Raw genomic sequence first — 9,372 nt, forward strand, 5'->3', positions numbered from 1 at the left:
AAGACGGGTGAAAAGCTTCTTTTTAAAACTTTCTTTCTAATCAAGAATGTCTTTTAAAATCATCACTTGGTAGAATACCCTCTAGAATTGATTTCATGATATAACCTTAGTCATTGAAGCTGACAGTTTTAAATAATTGTATATTGGTTCATGATTGGTTACGATTTTGCTTTGTAATTAGTTCTTTTCCACTTTACAGCAGGGCTTCTCAACTGGCGGACCGCAGTCCGAATCCGGACCTTTTGGGTGTTGATGGTACTCTTCAATTTTTACTACCGGTACTCTTAAAGTAGAAGTATTTATCTTGACTAAAGTAAGAAGCCGCAAAAGAGCACCTCGAGTGATTGAGAAGTAACATTACAACCACAGCACACCGCATCAGTGCTTTGAAGTAGCAGTTTAACAAGTTATTTTATCACATTCAAGTTTACAATTCACGATGAAAATAGCCGTGGGATGCAATTGAGAAATGTTTTAGTTTTGTTGAATAGTTTAGTTCTGTTTATTTTGTTCTGTTGGCGAATAAACACGAATAATTCGCGCAACAAGGATGGCAGCGAAAGACAAAAAGTTTACCAAAGGCAAAGTCAGTTGCCACCTAAACATTTACAGTAAACAAAACACCAATATTAGGAAAATTAATTAAAAGACAAATAATTATAATGCATAATACCGGCACTTAACATATAACAGTGAAATAACAAAATAAGGTAACATAAAGACTATGTGCAAGGGGATAAGCAAATGATATGTGTTAGGAGTGATTATGCATTGTACGAATTCTTTAAAAAACATTTATATTTAAATTTAAAAGTATATTGTAAGATGTTTCTTTTATTTCCTTTGGTATTTTGATTTCATAGTAACACTCTATTGAAACATAACACCTTCTTGCCAAAGTTAAATGTTAGTCATTGTTAAGTCACTTAGAAATCTTTGCCACTTAGACTGCAAAAATACGATGCAAAAAGTTACAAGCAATGTTTGATTTTACTTACGGAATGATAAACATGGTGGAAAATAGCCTACTCAAATTAGGTCTACACAAACAGTGGCGTATTTAGAAAGTTTGTTAGGGGGGGGAGGGTCAAGACATTGTGTCAGTCAGCGGCTGGAGGCCAATGGGGGTAGTACACACGAGGTAGTCTTAACGGTAGTACATGGAAAACTTAAATTTGGTGAAAATGGTTGTTAATTGTTTCAAATTTTTTCTACTTGGGTAAAATTAGACTTGTTTGACCCTTTAAATAGGGGGAGTATACCAAAATGTCATATGATGCGTCAGAACGGGGGGGAGGGGGTTAGCTGAAACCGTCAGATAGGAGGGAAGGGGGTCCAAAATCAAGAGCGAATCCGCAGAAGTAAGTTACTGTTCCAATCAATGACCCAACAAAAGATATCAAACACTTCAGAACATAAACAATAAGTTAGTTCTTCCGACCTCGAATACCTTTTGAACATTCTCGGCGATTCGCAATGACAATTTACAGTTTAATGCGATGGCTGCGCCTGGCAAATATATCAATGACTGCATCATATTCGAGTACAATATCCTTGTTTAAATACATCTGAGCTAAACCATCTAAACGTGGCTCGGTCATGGTCGTGCGGTAATAATTTTGCAGGTACTTTAGTGAACTGAAACATCGCTCATTGGAGGCAGTTGTAACTGGAAGCGTAGCAAAGATTCGAAGTAATTTATGGATAATCGGATAAGTGCCCAGGGCCGGATTTAGCTGATGGGGGGCCTGGGGCACTTTTAGATCGGGGGGGGCCCCATGCAAAAATTTTTTCAAGCCTACGGCGCGAAAAACCATCTCTACGTCTACAATAGCATCAGTCCAGTACTGCACAGCATTTTGCAGAAACTTTAAAGGCCAAAAGGAAAAAAAATAACACAAAATCACATTTTAACCACATAGGAGGGCCCTTCAAAAGTCGGGGGGCCCGGGGCAACTGCCTCTTCTGCCCCCCCCTAAATCCGGGCCTGTAAGTGCCGAGTTATTCAGCAGCTTGACACGCATCCACAAGAGTCGCAGGTCGTTTATCCACTAAAATTGCAAGCCAATTCGCTCTCCATCTTTGCAATTTAATAGTAGCTGCAAAGCAATTGCTTAGTTCAACATCCAACGTTTCATGGTAGAAGTCGAAAATCTCGTCGATCGGACAGCCCTCATCTTCATGAATCAATGAAGGTAGAAATGTGCTGACTTTAAAAGCTAGCGAGCAGTGCTCATTGAATCTCCCGTGAATTTGTGCCATGCAATTGTCAAGAAAAGGAAGAAAAGCTGTTTAGGTATTTGAAATAGATCTCCGCAGTTTCAGCTGGAATGTTAGGTCGATGTTGTTGTCTAGGTGCTCTCCGCGGCATTCGGATTTATTTGCCAAAAACTGAGCAAGCCTTGCCAAAAAGTTGGTGAAAAAGCCTATTATCGCCCCTTAGGTCTTGTAACACAGTTGCGCAGGATGAATCATCCAAGCAATTACCGTATGTCTTGCGCTACAACTTTTTTTTTTTTGCAAAATTTGTGTTTTTATTTTTATTTTTTTACCTGGTCATTAGGGGGAAGCGATCGCCCTTTATCCTCCCCCTAAGGACGCTACTGTACACAAGTATTTTTTTAAAACCCGCATGTAAGCCTACTGTACGTCTGGTAACATGACTAAAAGCTCCTACAGCTACAACAAGGCTCGTGATATCTGCTGAAACCGATAACGTTGAAACTCTTAATTGTATTCCCACATTTTCATCAGAAGGCCTGGAGCGAGCTCACTCTTTTGGAAAAACATTGTCACGCAACAGCAAATGCTTTTAGCATCATGTCAAGTCATCTTGACATTTTCAACTCTAATGTTACTGGGTTAAAAGCAAACCAATAAGGTAGCCGTTCTTTTGCCTACGCTTTCGCTGCACTGTTATCACTTATCTGGGTTTTTTTCAGTTGCGATTGCACACTTTAGAACTAATTCTTCAATTACGTGTCACATGACTTTTCTTGTAAACTCAATTGCTAAAAACAAAGTTATTGAACTTGGGACAAAGTGCAAAAAGATTATCAATGTTATAACGTGAGAAAGCAAAAAAAATTAAATTCTATTTGAATAAGCTTAACTGAAGATGATCTAGCTGCAAGCTGATCGAAATCGATTTTTAGCTGTTCGTGATTAAACTGACTCATGTAAAAATACATTGCTATATATGCTATCAGTAGCAACATAGTTCCAACGCGGGTCATTTGAAATTAGCTTGTGTAATTTGTCATATTGATTTAATTTCCAAAACTGTTTCCCGTTCCAAGTTGTTTCTTGTTTGTAAAATGGACGCCAGACAAAAGTAGGTCAAAGCACCTCGTTGTCAACGAAAGAACAGACTAAGGAAATCCCTCAGCTCAACTTTAAGGGCTGTGAAAGTGAACAAACGCTTCAGTATGTGGCCAGCTTCAATCGTCTTAGCCAGCCTTGCCGTTAGACAACGCTGGTGGCTTGTCACGCTCACTATTGCTTTATCACTGTCGTTATCGTTGATCAAGCTCATGCAAAGGACGTTTTTGCAAGGCACTTAAGTTCATGTGAAGACCATCATCCTCAAATACAAAGGATAATTGCACTTAATCCATGCAACAGAGGTGGAAAGAGAACATTTAAAAGTTTAGTCCTGACTCCTGACTATCGTGACGCTGCCTCCGAAGCGCTTTAACAACAATGGCGTGGCTATTCGCAGGCATTATGGTCGTTTATCGCATCATTGACTTGTTTTTGTAATTTGGTGGAGTAAAAGCAGCCACTACAATTTAAAGTAGCCTACCTGCCCTAACGCAGCGATATAAAATGTAATATCATGAGAATTTGTTGCACTACACGGTGCAATTGCTTGTATTTTTTCTAATATAGGCCTATTTATTTTAGCTTATGTATAAAACTTATATGTAGTGTTTTAGAAAAGGTCTAAGTAGCCTATCTATCATCATTTCATCATCATTTTCAGCCTGTGAGAGCCCACTGCAGAGCGTAAGCCTTCCCCTTTTCATGCCAAATTAAATGATTATGTGCTAGTTGGTACCAGTTGGTTGTATTGCATTGTTTGTCAATGTCGTCCCTCCATCTTACTTTTGGTTTTCCTTTCTTTCTTTTGGTTTCTCGTGGTATCCATGTTGTTAATTTTTTAGTCCATCTATTGTCCTGATATCTTGCTATATGACCTGCCCAGGACCATTTTAGTTTCTTGATTGTGCTCAATATATCTCGTAATTTCGTTTGATTTCTGATCCATTCGGCAGTCTTTTTATCTCGCCATGTTAAACCCATCATGATTCGTTTATGTGCTCTCTGCATAGTTCTTAGTTTAAGTGTTAATTTCTTTGTAAGGTTCCAAGTTTCTGCACCATATGCAGCGGTTGGAAAGATGCATTGATCGTAGACTTGTTTCTTGAGAGAAAGAGGCAGTTTTGACTTCAATATCGAACTTGCTCTTCCGAAGGCTTGCCATCCAAGTGATATTCTTCTTTTGATTTCATCCTCTTTATTGGAGTTGGTTGTAATTTTTTGGCCAAGATATATATAGTGATCAACTTTTTCGATAGTCGCTCCGTCCAAAAGAATATTGCTGTCGATGTCTGCCAGTTTGTTAAACATAACTTTCGTTTTGTTAAAGTTCATATGAAGGCCAATCTTTTTGCTTTCTGTATTGAGCTCACTTAGCATTGTTTGTAGTTGTTTAGTTTGCCCAGATATAAGCATGATGTCATCAGCAAAAAGCCTATCTATACAGAGGAAAAAACCGTCCACTATCCGAAAAGAATTAAATTCAAAATTGGCACGCAAAATTTTAAGATCTTCTCAAAGTTTTGATCAGTTAGATAAATTTATACTAACTGATATACTAAACATTTAAACAAGCTATGTTTCTTCATGATCTACAAATTGAAACACGCAATTTGACAAAAATAATAACCCATATAGCTCAACTTACTGGTTTACTTGAACTGTAATTGAATAAAAAAAAGACATTGGCATGTTTTTGTGAGCATTTGGATTTCAATAACTTTTGTTATGAAATGAGTGGCTTCAACAAAGTGCCTTTGAAAAGATAAAGCTTAAGAAAAAGCATCTAAGAATTTCGAAATTTGAAACGTGTTAAAAAATTGCATTTGCATTTCCGTGTGTGCTGTTTTGTAGAAGCATGGATCAAAAGACTAAATCTGCATGAAGATTATTTAATAAACTCGGTGGCAGTTATCTCTATATTGTCTTTTAGAACTGATGTCATTTCCTTTCCTGCGAATGGCGGGAAAACCTTAGAATTCTAACGAAGCGTCATTGTGCTTCCTCGCAAATGCTGCAGCATCTAATGACCTAGTCTATGCGTCTGTGACCTAATTCCCGTCGTCATTGGGATAGGCTTACCAGTAACCGCATTTCTGCATTCCTCCAACATCTGCAACATTTAAAGATTGCGAGATTTCTTTCAGATCTAACTGTGAATTCGAATAAAGTCCATCACACGCCAACCTTCGGTTAATCTGAATTCTTTCCTAACCTTACAATAGCAATGCGCTTGAGTAGTAAAAACAGCGATTGAATGGAGTGCACAACGACGTTCAGCAACGTGACCTTTTCTATTGATGCATGACCGAATGGCAACGAAGCCTAGTAGCGATAGCGTAGCCTTGTGGCAATGGATGGCGACTTTTTTCACAATCTTTTTACTCTCTTATTCACCAGCAGGCAAAGTAATGTTGTCGTGTTTTCAATGAAGTGAAGCAAAGCATGATTATTTTGAAGAAAGCCCAGATCTACCCAGAAAATGTTATGAGTTTAGAGATGTGACATCGAATTTGTAGCCTACTGTGAAGGGCTGGTAGCTGAAAATAAGCCCATGGTCCAATTTTCTACAAATTAATTGTATCAAAAATTAATTCTATAATTTGATGGAAATTATAGTAAAAAGGGAACATAGTTTCACATTTCCGCACCCTTTGCTTTCTATCGCCCCGCGTCCTCTACGTCTGTGGTTGCAGTCATCATTGTTACAACTTACAAGAGCTTCCGGCTCAGTGTCAGCTTACTATTAAAAAAAACAGTTCGTTGTTTTAACTTTGTCAATGCACTTCCAGGTAGTACTTGGGCGGCATGGCCAGGGGCGGATCCAGAGGGGGGCGATTGGGGCGATCGCCCCCCCTAAAACCCAAGAAAGTAGCTTTATTCTTCATTTATATGTATACGCTTTGGAAAACAACATATCGAAAGCAATGCTGAATAAGTCTTTCGCCATGTTCAAAGATTAGGTTAGGCTAGGGTAGGCTACAATAATAACATAGTGTAAGGCTATTATTTCGTCGCAGAGTCTAATTACCGAACGAAATTACTAAAATTTAAAAAGTTTCTAAACTTTTTGCCGGCACTGTAGAGCATAGCGATAAATCCCTTAGCCTAGATAAGTTGGTTGACAGAGCAAGTTATTGGCAACTTTGACGGTCAGACGTGGAACTAAAACCATTGCAATTCTACCTTGAAATTGCATCTAGAAACAGCAAAGCTCAATTTTTTTCAATGAGACTTCAGCATCTTGACACCTAACATCATTGCTACCACGAACTTGCTTAAGTACCGACCCGATAGCATTGACAAAAGTCATTTGCAATGCCTACAACGGCTTGTTACCTCATAGGCTATATATAGTGTGGAATCTGCTCTAGGTTTAGAGATCCAACTATGGAAGGAGAAGTGGGAAAACAAAACTGTTCCGGCGACTGCTGCAGTCTTACCGATGACTGCGGAAGAAGCTTTACAATTGTGTGATGAAAATGTGTACACAATCGTAGACTCTCTTCTAAAAATACTATTAACCTTGCCAGTCAGCGTAGCATCAGCCGAAAGAAGCTTTTCATCTCTTCGGTCGTTGAAAACCTGGCTGAGGAACAACATCGGCGAGGAAAGACTGAATGGATTGGCCTTACTATACCAGCATCGGGACATTTTAATTGACACAGACTCCGTGATAAGTCGATTAGCCACTGTAGAAACCGTAGACTTGACTTAGTGTTGTAGTCAAAGGTACGACACCTGTTAGTATTACCCGTACCGGCAAAGTAGCTTTTTATTTTCGTTTTATTTGTGAAGTCCACAGAAATAGTTGTTTCTGTTATTGTTAGTTTTTTTTTGTCTGGTGCAGCGACCGTGCATGACACGTTTTAAGGAGGACTATATCTTTTGGTCGTCATTTAATTATGTTTAACTGCCATTCTATTGTACAAATTGTAGTGTTTTGCTGGTCCAAAATAAAAATTTACAATCGATACCTAGCCTATAGTGGCGATTCTACGGGGTGGAGCATGACCCAGTGTTTTGACCTGGCCCCCACTTTTGTTACTCATTATGTTGAGTGTATGCATAACCTTTCCTCATTGCTCTTTATAACAATTCAAAACTTGTCAGAGGAATAAAACCTCAAAATAATAACTTCAATGTTTGTATCAATATTGGGAAAACAGAATTACCTGTTATTACCTTTCCGAGGTCAATTTTTAAATTGCCGTAAAACAATCAAGAGCAGTGGCGTGCCAAGGAGGGGGGGGTTGGGGGTTACAACCCCCCCTTTGGCACGCGTGTGACGTCACGATAATGAGAATGATGCTTTCAGTCTAAAAAAAATTGCCTAATTTTATACAAACTGCATTAAAAAGAGCGAGTTTTTCCAACACCAAACATTCAAACATCTCAGCCAGGAATTAGCAACAAGAAAACATAGAGACTTATAGCTTTATTTCTGAAAAATGCCGAAGAAAATATGATCTTATCCTTTCGCTATGCCACCGGACAACACCATTTTACAGGAATATTCATACCCACATTTTTGTTGAAAGTGCTCTCAGAATGCACCAAATTCAATGTAATTTTTCAAAATTTTCTGGGGGAGGACCCCCAGACCCCCCGCCGCTAGGTCGTCAAACCCTCCCCCCCTTTCAAAATTCCTGGCTACGCTACTGATCAAGAGTGCAACCTTCAGTCTCAACTATAAATGCGGCTAGGTTGCTTAGGCTTCAACTTGACATGGCAAAGGCATATCAGCTCTTCATCCCTCCCTTTGTTAAACAACAGCATTGTTGAAGATTTTTTAAGTGATAGAATTTCAATTTCTCATACTTTGTGTTCGAAATGCTTTCAACGCATCACATTCGATCTAAATTTTCTAGGGGAGACCCCCGTCGTTGTTTGTGCCTGGCTGATCACTTGTCTGAATGTCAATGACATCGCCCCCCCTAACGTGAATACCTGGATCCGCCCCTGGGCATGGCAAATGTAAAATATTCAAGTAGCCTAATATTCAATATTTCTCAATTTTAAACGACCAGGAACCTCCAGTAAATAACCCTTTTTATTTTCTTTGAAACATTAGCAGTTGCAGCAGAGACTCATCAGTAAGAGGTCCGAAAGTTATCATTTAATATAGGTACTAAATAGAATACATCTTACACGATCTAACGTAACACTATAGGGCTAGATTCGTTTAAGATTGCGCATTGCCTCCAATGGAAGTGATTCAAAATTTTCTTTGAGTATCATCAATTTACCACTAAACATGCAGCAGTTGCTAAGCAATTCAATAGCTCATTGAATTAACATCCGGCTATACAAACCAAGTGGTGTCAACATCGTGCAACACTGGTTCAACTCTGGGGGTCCGCAATTGAGAAACCAAGCACTTCAAGGGATAACTATAGTCATTTCGCGGCATCTAGTGTATTGAATAATCTACCGCCAAAACGACAATAAGCGAAAACTTTGTCAGTGTCAAATCATTGGTAACCTAGCCTGCAGGTGCAACAAGCGACGTTGGTAAGGCCACTGGTTCAATATGCGAAGCCAAACCATTTTGGCAAGCAGATAGGCCAACTATTTCATCAATTGTTTCCCATATCAGCAAAGAGAAAATCAACCAAGTTGTGACAAACGTGGTTAGCCGAAGTCAACAAAAAGACTTTTGTCAAAATAACAACAGCAATCTAGCCTCTACTGGTCTGCGGCGTTTCTGTTAGAGGAGACAAACACAGCAAAAAAAACCTTCTAGTCTAGTGTCAAGACTGCACCTGTCCTACATATACGTACAGTGGCGCCCTTGGGCGACGACTTAAAACGTTTTAACATGACCACATGTGGCAGAATAGGCTACTGCTGCTCGTATCTTGAAGGTCATTGTGAAACACCTCTGCACACTGGTGAACACAAGAGTTTTGAACGTCAAAGCCCCATTGAGCTTAGTAGGTAGCCTACTTAATTTTTATTTAATGTAATATTATTTTTATGTGTGGGTCATCTCAGTAATTTTTCTTTTTCACCAGTTTATAACTTTTTTATATTTTTTGTCTAAATTGG

Source organism: Aplidium turbinatum, chromosome 14 (genome assembly GCF_918807975.1).
Source record: "Aplidium turbinatum chromosome 14, kaAplTurb1.1, whole genome shotgun sequence".
Classification (NCBI taxonomy): Eukaryota; Metazoa; Chordata; class Ascidiacea; order Aplousobranchia; family Polyclinidae; genus Aplidium; species Aplidium turbinatum.